Source organism: Trachypithecus francoisi, unplaced genomic scaffold (genome assembly GCF_009764315.1).
Source record: "Trachypithecus francoisi isolate TF-2019V2 unplaced genomic scaffold, Tfra_2.0 Lachesis_group2, whole genome shotgun sequence".
Taxonomy (NCBI): domain Eukaryota; kingdom Metazoa; phylum Chordata; class Mammalia; order Primates; family Cercopithecidae; genus Trachypithecus; species Trachypithecus francoisi.
In genome coordinates, this window is record NW_022681465.1 from 53402035 (window position 1) to 53417567 (window position 15533).

General features: G+C 37.2%; 1 long non-coding RNA gene across 1 annotated transcript in view; it reads left to right on the plus strand.

The window, feature by feature from the left end:
• The first annotated feature begins 1903 nt into the window (after positions 1-1903).
• The window catches only part of LOC117064957, a 33669-nt gene continuing 20039 nt past the window's right edge, over positions 1904-15533 (plus strand). The window contains exon 1 of the long non-coding RNA XR_004429765.1: positions 1904-1983. This is a non-coding gene — a long non-coding RNA (uncharacterized LOC117064957). The remainder of the gene's footprint in view (positions 1984-15533) is intronic.

A 15533-nucleotide genomic window follows, 5' to 3' on the forward strand; every position in this document is an offset into this window, starting at 1 on the left:
TCTATCTCCTGACCTCGTGATCCACCCGTCTCGGCCTCCCAAAGTGCTGGGATTACAGGCTTGAGCCACCGCGCCCGGCCGATGCTTTCTTTTTAAACATGCAGGTCCTTGAAAGCAAATGTGTTCACTTTTTTGGTCCTCAGGTAGATCCAGGTCTTTCAGAACCTAAGAGTAAGCATGATCTCCATAATGTAATCTTTGGTCAAAACAATGCATGAAGGTGATAAGGTGAGATATTGTGTTCTAAGTATACTAAAGTGATCAAAAAAGATTTTAGTTCTTGATTTTGGAAAAATTTCTCCTTCAGCTCAGCAACACCAGTGCAAAATCATCTATATCATTCAGTTTTTATAAAGCTTAATGTTATAACTATGGATGACATTGTTAAATTGAATATTACAAAATTTTTTCTGGCTGCTCTAGGTTCTGGCGCTTAGAAGCCATTGGTTGGAGCAATTATGACTCCCCTTCTTCCCTTATAACATATCCATTTGCATTTGGATCCTGTATATTGTCATAGAAGCTTATTGGATGAAACAAGAAAGGTCCAAGGATGTAAACCATGTATTGTGGCTAGGCTTTTCTGTTTGATGTCAGTTTTGCAGGAATGGGGTCCATGATATTAAGCATATCCTAGGAGTAAGAGGGTCTGGTCTGGTGCTGATGTGGCAGTGAAGGGTAGCAAAAGAGCTGAACTGGCAGAAGGGGGAGTGCTAGGCTACTTCTGGAATCTGCTCAGATTAGGTCACACTTTGGTGTTGTATACGTACAACATATGGGTGTGTATATGGGAAAAAGTTTGCATGTATTTACTCTGAAAGAACTGGATTATTAAAGAGCTGTGAGACAGGACTCTTTCCCGTAGGTCATCCACCCTCTTATTCTCATCTTCACCATCACTACTATCCTGGGGTACACTATAATCATCTTCGGTTTATTTATTATACTGCAGTAACCTCCAAATTGGTCTTCCACTTTCCACTTTCGCCCTGCTGCCATCCATTCCTCATTTAGCAACTAGAATCAGATCACCTTTTTCAGTCTGAACTTCTTCAATAGTTTTGCTTTTTATATGTAATTAAATTCAAACTCCTTTCTATGGCCTACAGGCCCTACATGGTTTGATCTCTACCTATTTCGTGACCTCATCTTCTACTCTCTTCTTTGCCTATCATGCTCCAGACACACTGGCTTCCTCTCAGCTCCTTGCACAGGCCATGCTTATTCCCGATCCAGGGCTGTGCTCACTGGCCCCTTTGCTTTCAATGGGCTTTCCACAGGTTTTCACAGGGCTGAGTCTGGCTGAGCTCAAGGGTTACCTTATCATTTCCCTGGACATTACCTCTAAAATAGCCTCTCTCCACTTCCGGTTACTTAATTTGCAGCTATCAGAATCTGAAGTTTTCTTATTTATTTGTTTACACATTGACTCTTTTTCCCACTCGTATAAGCTCCACGAAGGCTGGGGCCCTGACACTCTTATTTGTCACTTGGTTCATGGTATCTAAACAATGCTAGGCACATAATTGTACTCAACAAACATTTATTAAAGTTATCAGATATAATATTTCCCATTTATTTAGAGACTATTAGGGACCAGGTAGAGTTCCAGATGCATAATATACTTAATGCATCATTAATATACTTAATTCATAATGGACTTACTGAATTTTCTTCCAAATCCGGCAGCATAAACATTACTGTCTTTAAGGAGAAGTTGAGATTCAGAAAGGTAAGTGAGTTACTCTGGTCACAGAGCTGGAAGTGGCAGAGCTGAGTTTTGATTCTCTAAGTGAATCCAAAGATCATGCTTTTTTCCAGGACAGTGTGTGTATATATATATCCTCATAAATCAGATATTTATTAGTAATGATTAATATAATCTTTTTGTCTTCTAGTTATTACTCTGGGTATGAGGAATAACAAGTTTGAGCATCAGTGTTCTGCAGAATTGTGCTCAGTAAATGCATAATGACTTCTCAGGTCTGTAAAATTCATAACAAATAGTCTAATTTTTAACAGAATCACATAAAGAATGTTTGATATAAACAAAAATATACACAAAACTCATGGTAGAAAAGTTAAAATTCAAAGAAAATTATAATGGTAGAATTAAGTCTTTGACTTATTTAAGCAGATTTTGTGTCTATTATAATTTTTTATTTAGCAACCAACTGTAAAGCTGTTAAATTCCTCTTTAAGAAAAAGCCTCACCCGGGAGGCGGAGCTTGCAGTGAGCCAATATCCAGCCACTGCACTCCAGCCTGGGCGACAGAGCGAGACTCTGTCTCAAAAAAAAAAAAGAAAAAGCCTCAAAAAGCAAACCATCCAAAAAATTCTGACTTTTGCTGTTTTCCATATGTGAGGTTACAGAAGACTTCTCATTCTTTTGAATTGTGATAAATGAGCAGTGGAATTAAAATAGCAGCAGAACCTATAATAAATTGATATTTCATATATGCAAATTCCTCTGAGATAGTCTGATTTCTCTGACAAATCTGGCCCCACCACAGTCTTGTTAGGTAGATTGACATAACCTGACAGGGTAAGCAAATCCTCTTCTTTCAAGTTGCAGCTACTGACGGGATTGAGTCATTTGGTTTTGAAAGGAAATGTATCCTCTTGAGCTTCTTATACCATAAAAGACACAAGTTCTTCCATGAAAGCAAGGTCTTCATGGGGATAGCATCTGGAACTCATTGCTGAGCAACCGCTCAGCTTGCCTATATAAACAGTACCTTTCTTCCCTTCATCTTTTTTTCTGATGTAAAATTTGAAAGATTGGTGAGAAATCTAATTTTGATAATATTTACTGGAGAAATTTGTATCACAAGTTTGTTTCATTCTCATAAAACCTAAAAGATGAAAATAAGTCCTTATCAGAATACCTGTTATTCAACTAATCTCCGAGGATTTCTTTTTTTGATGCTACCACAGGTGGATAGAGCTATTTAGAGCATATCTAGAAGACATGCAGGTCAGTCTTTAAGACTGGAGGAAAATAGGAATGTGTTTTTACATTTGAGGTCTGAGCACTTAAAAACTATTCAACTCGTAGCAAAATGTCATAGGTTTTGGAGGTAAAGCACATGTACGTTTAGTGAAAAGTCAGGTTTTCAACTGCAGTCACTTGAGAAAGAGCAATTATTTTTTGAAATGATGGTGGTCATGAGCAGTTTTATTTTCAGACATAATCTTCTGGTGCTGGGAGATTTCAGTTTCTTTGATAAGGCAATCTGTTACAGATTTCAAATCCGTTTTAGACACACAAACCTGAAGACATTTCTGTTTTCAATAAGATGCAAGGCAAGTAGGAAAATGTATGTGTTCAAACACCATTTAACATTTAATACCAACTAAGAAGTATGGTTTCAGTGAAAAAAAAAGTTCAAATCTTTCACTAGGAACAGTTATGGTTATCCTTCTAACTGGGTGGAACAGATGCTAATAGGGATAACCCACTGTTCTTAAGAGCTTTACATGCATTAATTTATTTTATCCTCAAAACAAGGTTGTGAAATATGTATTTTTATCATTCCAATTTTGTAGATCTGGAAACAAGACACAGAGAAGTTAAGAAACTTGCACAAGTTTACCCAGATAGCAAGGGGAGAGCTGTGAAGTGTTCCCAGGCAAGCTGGCTCTATCTACCGCACTTCATATTGTCTATCAGCAAATTATCACATGATGATAGGGCAAAGATTTTTCATTCCTAGAATCTATTTCCAATTCTCCCAGCAAGATTATCTTTGTTAAGTTTCTATTTCTGTAGCTTTCACGTGATTATAATGTGAACATTAGAGAGTTAAATGAGATAGCTTCTCCCTAAAGTTTGGGGATATATTGGAACTGTAAGAATTGGTTTAATCATCTGTTATTTCCCCTCTTATCATTTATTTGTCACTTGTTATCAATAAGAACATTTATAATAAGTAAACATCTCAACTTTTAAAAGACTACTGCCCAGGATTCTCATTTTTAAAAATCTGTTCTAAAGAAAAATATGAAACAGAAGCAAAGTTACACACTATGTACATTTTAAAAATAATTTATTGACCTATTATATCAATACCAAAAAAGTATACATAATTGTGCAGCTCTTTGAATTTTTACTAACCGAACACAGCCATGTAAACAATACCCAGATGAAGAAACAAAATATCACCAGTATCCCAGAAGGCTGCCCATGTCCACCTCCAAGAATAATCACAATCTTGACATCTGACAGCATTGATTAGTTTCCCATTTTTGTCTGGTTTCTTCCATTCAACATTATGTTTGTGATATTTACATATACTGTTATGAGTAGTTCTAGATCAGTTATTCTAATTATTGCAAAGTATTCTGTTGTGTGAATATATCACAATTTATTAATCCATTCATTTTGGTTGGCATTTGGGTAGTTTCCAGTTCACACAGTGTTGGTATGAATAGTCTAATTTATATCTTTTCATGAACATATGTATATATTTTCTTTGGATATATACTGAGAAGAATTGCTAGATCACAAAGTAGATACATGTGCGTGTGTGTGTGTGTGCGTGTGTGTGTATGCGTGCATGTGTGGGTGTGTTTAGTTTTAATGGATAGTACTGAACATTTTCCAAAGTGGCTGAATTAATTTTTTGCTTCTACCAGCAATTTATGAGCATGTCAGGTGATTCGCACCCTCACTAAATACCAGAAATGATATTCTGTATCTTTTTCATTTTAGCTTTTCTAGTGAGTGCACAGTGTTTTGTCATCATAGTTTTATATGTATCTTCTTCAAGACTTAATGATATTTTTGTATGTGTGTTGGTCATCTGTCTATCCTCTTTTGTGTATTGTATATTAAAATATTATGCCACTTTTCAATTGAATTGGCTCTGTCTGATTGATCTGTAGACTTTCATAGAATCTAGATGGGTATCTTTTATTAGCTATGTATAGCAAATATTTTTCTCCCATTTCAAGTTTTCACTTTTTACTGTCTTAATGATTGTTTTAAATAGTTCCTAATTTTTATTAAGTACAATTTAACATACGCAAAAATGTTTTTAATTTATGCGTTTCAGTGTTGTATCTAAAAGAAAAATTGTGCCTACTCCAAGATTGCAATTTTTTCTCCTATATTTGAATTTAAATGCTTTACTTCTCATTTAGGCCTGCCCTCCATCTAAAATTAATTATTTTTGCATGATATGAGGTAGAGGTCCAGATGATTATTTTGGCACATATAAAGCAATTGCCCCAGAGCCATTATTCAAAAGAACATCCTTAGCACTCTTTGCATTGATGTCTTTATCATAAGTTTACTAACTATGTATGTGAATATTTCTGGACTCTCTCTATTTCCTCCCACATATTCATTATTTATTATTGTGTTAACAACATTCTCATAATTACTATAGCTTTATAGTAATTTAGGTCTTGATATTTGATATTATAAGTCCTCCAGCTTGGTTCTTTGTCTTCAGATTACCTTGTCTCTTTCTGCCCTTTTGCACTTCTTTTCAAATAAATTTTTTAAATACCTGCTCCATTTATGGAAAAAAGTATAAGCATTTTAATTATGATTGACTTGAATTTATAGACTAATTTTGGGGAGAATTGAAATCTTTAAAATATTGAGCTTTCCAACTCATTGATATGGTATGCTTCTCATTTATTTGCTTTTCTTTACTTTTTCTCAATAATATTTTATAGCTTTTAATATAGAGATCTTGGACATTTTCTTAGATTTATTACTATTACTTTTGATGCTATTGTAAATGATATGTTTTTAAAATGTCTATTTCTAATTCTTGCTAATATTAGACAATTGATATTGTTTATTAATAATTTTCTATTGGCTGGGAAAAGTGGCTTACGCTTGTAATCCCAGCACTTTGGGAGGCTGAGGCAGATGGATCGCTTGAACCTAGGAGTTCCACATCAGCCTGGGCATTATGGAAAAACCCCATCTCTACTAAAAATACAAAAATTGGCCAGGTGTGGTGGTGCATGCCTGTAGTCCCAGCTACCTGGGAGGCTGATGTGGAAGGATCACTTGAGCCTGGGAGTTGGAGTTTCAGTGAGCTGATCACACCACTGCACTCCAGCCTGGGTAAACAAGTGAAATCCTGTATGGAAAAATTAAAAAAAAAAGTCTATTGATATTTTATCCTGCATACTCGATAAACTCATTTATTAGTTTCAGTGGAGTTTTGGTGAGATCATAGTATTTTCTACATAGATGGTCACGTAGTATGGGAATAAAGACTGTTTTACTTCTCCCTTTCCAAACTGGATGCTGTTATTTATCTTGCCTTACCACTGCATTTGCTAGAATTTCCAGTATAGTGTTGAATAGAAGTAGTGAGAGTGGATTTCATTCTTGTTCCTAGGATTGGGAGGGAAGGCATTCAGTCTTTCACCAGTAATTATGTGAGTTATAGGTTTTTCATAGACACCCTTTATTAGATTGATAAATCTTAAATTCCAACTGTGCCAAGAGTTTTTTCTTTTTTCTTTTAATTCAAGAATGTGTTTAGATTTTGTCAAATGCTTTCTGTGTATCCATTGACATACTTTATGGTTTTGGATATTTCTTTTTTTAGTTTTCGAAAATAGTGAATTATATTGATCAATATTCAAATATGAAACAAAATTTGCATTTCTAGGATAATCCCCATTTGGGCATGATGTATTATTCTTTCTTATACAATGTTTGATTTGATTTGCTAATATTTTGTTTAGAACTTTTGCTTCTATGTTCATAAAATACATAATACATGCTTGGTAGTTTTGCTTTCTTTCTTTTTTTTTGAGATGGAGTCTTCCTCTGTCTCCCAGGCTGGAGTGAAGTGGTGTGATCTTAGCTCATTGAAAGCTCCGCCTCCTGGGTTCACACCATTCTCCTGCCTCAGCCTCCTGAGTAGCTGGTACTACAGGCGCCCACCACTATGCCCAGCTAATTTTTTGTGTTTTTAGTAGAGACGGGGTTTCATCGTGTTAGCCAGGATAGTCTCAATCTCCTGACCTTGTGATCTGCTCGCCTTAGCCCCTCAAAGTGCTGGGATTGCAGGTGTGAGCCACCGCGTCCGGCCGCTTGGTAGTTTTGCTTTCTTCCAATGTCTTTCTCAGGTTTTTGTAACAGGATAAGGCTAACCTCACAGAATAAATGATGTGTTTTCTCTGTTATATTTCTGGAATAATAAATAATTGGTATGGTATAATTTTTCCTCAAATATTTGGTAGAATTTACCAATGAAGCTATTGGTGCATAGAGGTTTATGAAGTTAATTGATTAGTTAATTTATTGTGTGTTAGATTTTAATGATAAATTTTTTCTTTTTACATCCAGAATATATACCGTATTAGCTATTAATATAATTTTCATTTTTAAAAATTTAAAAATTAAAAGAATAGATATAGAACCATTTAGGATATCTATTTTTTCTCAAGTGAGTTTTGGTAACCTGGAATCTTTAAAGACATTTGTTTGTTTCATCTAAATTGTCAGATTTATTTGGTTTTTTTTTTTTTTAATTTATTTTTATTATACTTTAAGTTCTAGGGTACATGTGCATAACGTTTATATCATGTATAACTCCCCAATGCAATCCCTCCCTCCTTCCCCCTCCCCCTGATAGGCCCCAGTGTGTGATGTTCCCCTTCCCGAGTCCAAGTGATCTCATTGTTCAGTTCCCACCTATGAGTGAGAACATGGTGGTGTTTGGTTTTCTCTTCTTGTGACAGTTTGCTAAGAATGATGGTTTCCAGCTGCATCCATGTCCCTACAAAGGACGCAAACTCATCCTTTTTGATGGCTGCATAGTATTCCATGGTGTATATGTGCCACATTTTCTTAATCCAGTCTGTCACAGATGGACATTTGGGTTGATTCCAAGTCTTTGCTATTGTGAATAATGCCGCAATAAACATACGTGTGCATGTGTCTTTGTAGTAGAATAATTTATAATCCTTTGGGTATATACCCAGTAGTGGGATGGCTGGGTAATATGGTACATCTAGTTCTAGATCCTTGAGGAATCACCATACTGTTTTCCATAATGGTTGAACTAGTTGACAATCCCACCAACAGTGTAAAAGTGTTCCTATTTCTCCACATCCTCTCCAACATCTATTGTTTCCTGACTTCTTAATGATTGCCATTCTAACTGGTGTGAGATGGTATCTCATTGTGGTTTTGATTTGCATTTCTCTGATGGCGAGTGATGACGAGCATTTTTTCATGTGTCTGTTGGCTGTATGGATGTCTTCTTTTGAGAAATGTCTGTTCATATCCTTTGCCCACTTTTTGATGGGGTTGTTTGTTTTTTTCTTGTAAATTTGTTTGAGTTCTTTGTAGATTCTGGATATTAGCCCTTTGTCAGATGAGTAGGTTGCAAAAATTTTCTCCCATTCTGTAGGTTGCCTGTTCACTCTGATGGTAGTTTCTTTTGCTGTGCAGAAGCTCTTTAGTTTAATTAGATCCCATTTGTCAATTTTGGCTTTTGCTGCCGTTGCTTTTGGTGTTTTAGACATGAAGTCCTTGCCCATGCCTATGTCCTGAATGGTACTACCTAGATTTTCTTCTAGGGTTTTTATGGTATTAGGTCTAACATTTAAGTCTCTAATCCATCTTGAATAATTTTCGTATAAGGGGTAAGGAAAGGATCCAGTTTCAGCTTTCTACTTATGGCTAGCCAATTTTCCCAGCACCATTTATTGAATAGGGAATCCTTTCCCCATTTCTTGTTTTTGTCAGGTTTGTCAAAGATCAGATGGCTGTAGATGTGTGGTATTATTTCGGAGGACTCTGTTCTGTTCCATTGGTCTATATCTCTGTTTTGGTACCAGTACCATGCTTTTTGGTTACTGTAGCCTTGTAGTATAGTTTGAAGTCAGGTAGCGTGACGCCTCCAGCTTTGTCCTTTTGACCTAGGATTGTCTTGGCAATGCGGGCTCTTTTTTGGTTCCATATGAACTTTAAAGCAGTTTTTTCCTATTCTGTGAAGAAAGTCATTGGTAGCTTGATGGGGATGGCATTGAATCTATAAATAACCTTGGGCAGTATGGCCATTTTCACGATATTGATTCTTCCTATCCATGAGCATGGTATGTTCTTCCATTTGTTTGTGTCCTCTTTGATTTCACTGAGCAGTGGTTTGTAGTTCTCCTTGAAGAGGTCCTTTACATCCCTTGTAAGCTGGATTCCTAGGTATTTTATTCTCTTTGAAGCAACTGTGAATGGAAGTTGATTCCTGATTTGGCTCTCTGCTTGTCTGTTACTGGTGTATAAGAATGCTTGGGATTTTTGCACATTAATTTTGTAATTAATTACAAATTACATTACAAATTACATTACAAATTACACATTAATTTTGTAATTAATTACAAATTAATTTTGTAATTAATAATTTTGCCCTAGCCAGAACTTCCAACACGATGTTGAATAGGAGTGGTGAGAGAGGGCATCCCTGTCTTGTGCCAGTTTTCAAAGGGAATTTTTCCAGTTTTTGCCCATTCAGTATGATATTAGCTGTGGGTTTCTCATAAATAGCTCTTATTATTTTGAGGTACGTTCCCTCAATACCGAATTTATTGAGCGTTTTTAGCATAAAGGGCTGTTGAATTTTGTCAAAAGCCTTTTCTGCATCTATTGAGATAATCATGTGGTTCTTGTCTTTGGTTCTGTTTTATATTACTATTACTTTATTATTGCGAATGTTGAACCAGCCTTGCATCCCAGGGATGAAGCCCACTTGATCATGGTGGATAAGCTTTTTGATGTGCTGCTGAATCCGGTTTGCCAGTATTTTATTGAGAATTTTTGCATCGATGTTCATCAGGGATATTGGTCTAAAATTCTCTTTTTTTGTTGTGTCTCTGCCAGGCTTTGGTATCAGGATGATGTTGGCCTCATAAAATGAGTTCGGGAGGATTCCCTCTTTTTCTATTGATTGGAATAGTTTCTGAAGGAATGGTACCAGCTCCTCCTTGTACCTCTGGTAGAATTCAGCTGTGAATCCATCTGGTCCTGGACTTTTTTTCGTGGGTAGGCTATTAATTGTTGCCTCAATTTCAGAGCCTGTTATTGGTCTATTCAGGGATTCAACTTCTTCCTGGTTTAGTCTTGGGAGAGTGTAAGTGTCCAGGAATTATCCATTTCTTCTAGATTTTCTAGTTGATTTGCATAGAGGCATTTATAGTATTCTCTGATGGTTGTTTGTATTTCTGTGGGGTCGGTGGTGATATCCCCTTTATCATTTTTTATTGCATCTATTTGATTCCTCTCTCTTTTCTTCTTTATTAGTCTTGCTAGCGGTCTGTCAATTTTGTTGATCTTTTCAAAAAACCAACTCCTGGATTCATTGATTTTTTGGAGGGTTTTTTGTGACTCTATCTCCTTCAGTTCTGCTCTGATCTTAGTTATTTCTTGCCTTCTGCTAGCTTTTGAATGTGTTTGTTCTTGCCTCTCTAGTTCTTTCAATTGTGATGTTAAAGTGTCAATTTTAGATCTTTCCTGCTTTCTCTTGTGGGCATTTAGTGCTATAAATTTCCCTCTACACACTGCTTTAAATGTGTCCCAGAGATTCTGATATGTTGTATCTTTGTTCTCATTGGTTTCAAAGAACATCTTTATTTCTGCTTTCATTTCGTTATGTACCCAGTAGTCATTCAGGAGCAGGTTGTTCAGTTTCCATGTAGTTGAGCGGTTTAGATTGAGTTTCTTAGTCCTGAGTTCTAGTTTGATTGCACTGTGGTCTGAGAGACAGTTTGTTATAATTTCTGTTCTTGTACATTTGCTGAGGAGTGCTTTACTTCCAATTATGTGGTCAATTTTGGAATAAGTGCGATGTGGTGCTGAGAAGAATGTATATTCTGTTGATTTGGGGTGGAGAGTTCTATAGATGTCTATTAGGTCTGCTTGGTGGAGAGATGAGTTCAATTCCTGGATATCCTTGTTAACTTTCTGTCTTGTTGATCTGTCTAATGTTGACAGTGGAGTGTTGAAGTCTCCCATTATTATTGTATGGGAGTCTAAGTCTCTTTGTAAGTCTCTAAGGAGTTGCTTTATGAATCTGGGTGCTCCTGTATTGGGTGCATATATATTTAGGAGAGTTAGCTCTTCCTGTTGAATTGATCCCTTTACCATTATGTAATGGCCTTCTTTGTCTCTTTTGATCTTTGATGGTTTAAAGTCTGTTTTATCAGAGACTAGGATTGCAACCCCTGCTTTTTTTGTTCTCCATTTGCTTGGTAGATCTTCCTCCATCCCTTTATTTTGAGCCTATGTATGTCTCTGCATGTGAGATGGGTCTCCTGAATACAGCAGACTGATGGGTCTTGACTCTTTATCCAGTTTGCCAGTCTGTGTCTTTTAATTGGAGCATTTAGTCCATTGACATTTAAGGTTAATATTGTTATGTGTGAACTTGATCCTGTCATTGTGATCTTAACTGGTTATTTTGCTCGTTAGTTGATGCAGTTTCTTCCTAGCCTCGATGGTCTTTACATTTTGGCATGTTTTTGCAATGGCTGGTACCGGTTGTTCCTTTCCATGTTCAGGGCTTCCTTCAGGGTCTCTTGTAAGGCAGGCCTGGTGGTGACAAAATCTCTAAGCATTTGCTTATCTGTAAAGGATTTTATTTCTCCTTCACTGATGAAACTTAGTTTGGCTGGATATGAAATTCTGGGTTGAAAATTCTTTTCTTTAAGAACGTTGAATATTGGCCCCCACTCTCTCTCTGGCTTGGAGAGTTTCTGCCGAGAGATCTGCTGTTAGTGTGATGGGCTTCCCTTTGTGGGTAACCCGACCTTTCTCTCTGGCTGCCCTTAAGATTTTTTCCTTCATTTCAACTTTGGTGAATCTGGCAATTATGTGTCTTGGAGTTGCTCTTCTGGAGGAGTATCTTTGTGGCGTTCTCTGTATTTCCTGAATTTGAATGTTGGCCTGCCCTACTAGGTTGGGGAAGTTCTCCTGGATGATATCCTGAAGAGTGTTTTCCAACTTGGTTCCATTTTCCCCCTCACTTTCAGGCACCCCAATCAGACGTAGATTTGGTCTTTTTACATAATCCCATACTTCTTGCAGGCTTTGTTCATTTCTTTTTCTTCTTTTTTCTTTTGGTTTTCTCTTCTCGCTTCATTTCATTCATTTGATCCTCAATCGATCTGATACTCTTTCTTCCAGTTGATCGAGTCAGTTACTGAAGCTTGTGCATTTGTCACGTATTTCTCGTGTCATGGTTTTCATCTCTGTCATTTCATTTATGATCTTCTCTGCATTAATTAGTCTAGCTGTCAATTCTTGCACTCTTTTTTCAAGATTTTTAGTTTCTTTGCGCTGGGTACGTAATTCCTCCTTTACCTCTGAGAAGTTTGATGGGCTGAAGCCTTCTTCTCTCATCTGGTCAAAGTCATTCTCTGACCAGCTTTGATCCGTTGCTGGCGATGAGCTGCGCTCCTTTGCAGGGGGAGATGCGCTCTTATTTTTTGAATTTCCAGCTTTTCTGTCCTGCTTCTTCCCCATCTTTGTGGTTTTATCTGTCTCTGGTCTTTGATGACGGTGACGTACTGATGGGGTTTTGGTGTAGGTGTCCTTCCTGTTTGATAGTTTTCCGTCTGACAGTCAGAAGGACTGTCTGTTGGTCTGTTGGAGATTGCTTGAGGTCCACTCCAGACCCTGTTTGCCTGGTATCAGCAGCAGAGGTTGCCGAAGATAGAATATTGCTGAACAGCGAGTGTACCTGTCTGATTCTTCCTTTGGAAGTTTCCTCTCAGGGATGACTCCACCCTGTGAGGTGTGGGGTTCAGACTGCCCCTAGTGGGGGATGTCTCCCAGCTAGGCTACTCAGAGGTCAGGGACCCCCTGAGCAGGCAGTCTGTCCGTTCTCGGATCTCAACCTCCGCGTTGGGAGATCCACGGCTCTCCCCAAAGCTGTCAGACAGAGTGTTCGCCTCTGCACCGGCCCTCGCTGCTTTCCCTATTGGACTTCAGCTGTGGGCTGTCCCCAGAGGTGGAGTCTACAGAGACAGGCAGGTTTCCTTGAGCAGCTGTGAGCTCCACTCAGTTCCAGCTTCCCAGTGGCTTTGTTTACCTACTTAAGCCTCAGCAATGGCGGGCTCCCCTCCCCCAGCCTCGCTGCTACCTTGCGGATAGATCGCCGCAGACTGCTGTGTTAGCAGTGAGGGAGGCTCCGTGGGCGTGGGACCCTCCCGGCCAGGTGTGGGATATATTGTCCTGGTGTGCCTGTTTCCTTAAAGCGCAGTATTGGGGTGGGAGTTACCCGATTTTCCAGGTGTTATGTGTCTCAGTTCCCCTGGCTAGGAAAACGGATTTACTTCCCCCTTGCGCTTCCAGGTGAGGCGATGCCTCGCCCTGCTTCAGCTCACGCTGGTCAGGCTGCAGCAGCTGACCAGCACCGATTGTCCGGCACTCCCTAGAGAGATGACCCCAGTACCTCAGTTGAAAATGCGGAAATCACCGGTCTTCTGTGTCACTCGCGCTGGGAGTTGGAGACTGGAGCTGTTCCTATTCGCCCATCTTGCTCCGCCCCCCAGATTTATTTGTATGAACTTGTTCTCAATCATCCCTTATTTTTCTCTTAATAGCTGTAACAATGTTACCTCTGTCATTCCTGATATTGTCAATCTGTCTTTTCTTTTTTTCTCTAATCAATCTGGAGAAAATTATCAATTTTATTGATCTTCCAAGAAACAGCTTCTGTTTTCATTGATTTGTATTCTGGTATTTATCACTTTCTTTATTCTGTTCACTTCCAGTTTCATTTGATTTCCTTTTTTCAGTTTCTTAAGATAGGCCTTTCTATTTTTTTAATATAGGCATTTAGGGATGTGTATTTCCCTCAGCAGTATGTTGCATAATTATCCATAGCAGTATGTCACATATTTTATATATTATGTTTTTTAATTCAGTTTGAAATTTTTATTTCTTTTGATTCTTTTTATGACTTGTAGTCTTTTTAGAAGTCTGTTATTTAGTTTCCAAGAATTTGAGGATTTCTAGATATCTTTATTATTTAATTCTAAATTAATTCCATTTAGGTCAAAAAACTAACCTTGTATAACTGGAATTTTTAAAAAATGGATTAAGACTTATTTTATGGTCCAGAATATGGTATTATCTTGGTAAATGTCCCATGGTCATTTGAAAATAAATTATATTTTGTTATTGTTGAGTGGACAGTCTGTAAATGTCAACTTGGGCTTATTGTGGTTTGTGTTTTGTATTTATTGTATTGTTCATATCTTCTATATTACCGATTTTTTGCCCACTTAATGAGACAAAGGTATTAGAAATTTTTACTATAATTGTGGTATTGTCTCTTTCTCCTTACAGTTCTATCAATTTTTGCTTTATATGATTTGAAGTTTGTTAGATGCATAAATTTTAAGATTGTTATCCGTTTGATGAATTAACGTATTTATCATGAAGTGGCCTTCTTTATCCTATGTAATATTTATCTATTCTGAGACCTACTTTGAATTTTGTCAACTTGGGGGTGTATATTCATGTTTAGGGCAGAAAGGGAGTGTGGAGTTATGTAATTAGGCCAGAAAGGTAAGCAGTGCTTAAAATTTACTTTTTCTAATTTCATTTTAAGTCCTTTGTTGGTTTATTAGCTACAACTCCTTGTTACTTTAGTGGGTGCTTTAGGATTTATAGTGTACATTTTTACCCTATCACAGTTTCACACAGTTTAACATTCAAGGGATATTATAGCCCTTCATAATAGTATAAGAATTTTAAAATAGTATACTTCTATTTTTCCATTTTCAGTTTTTGTGGTGGTGTTGTCAAGCATTTTACTTTTACATACGTCATATACCTCATGTGATATTGTTATTATTTCTGCTTAAACAGTTAACTATTGATGATTGTTTTTAATAACAAGAAAAAGTTATTATATATTTACTGATATGATTCCCATTTCATTCCATTGTGTAGATTCATGTGTTCCTTTGGTACTACTTTCATTCTGTCTGAAAGACTTGAATGTTTCTGGTAATGCAGGTCTGATAGCAGTTAGTTCAGTCAGTTTTTATATGTCTGACATTTTTTCACCTTATTTCAGCAAAAAATGATTTGCTGGCTAAACCATTATAGGCTGATAGTTTTTTCTTCTTTCAGTATTTTAAAGATGTTGCTCCATTGTCTTCTCAATTGCATTGTTTCTAATGAGAAATATGCTGTCCACTTTATCTTTCTCTGAATTTAATGTGTCTCTTTTCTTTGACTTGTTTTAGGACTTTCTCTTTGTCAGTGATTTTGAGCAATTTGATTATAATGTGTGTCTGTGTAATTTTCTTTTTCTTTTCTTTTTTCTGGAGACAGGGTCTTGTTCTATTACCCAGGATGGAGTGGAATGGCACAATCATGCCTCACTGCAACCTCAGCCTCCTGGGCTCAAGTGATCTTCCCACCTCAACTTTTCAAGTAGCTGGGACCACAGGTGTGCAACACCTTGGCTAGCTAATTCTTTTGTATTTTGTGTAGAGATGGGGTTTCACCATGTTGCCCAGGATTGGTCTTGAACTCC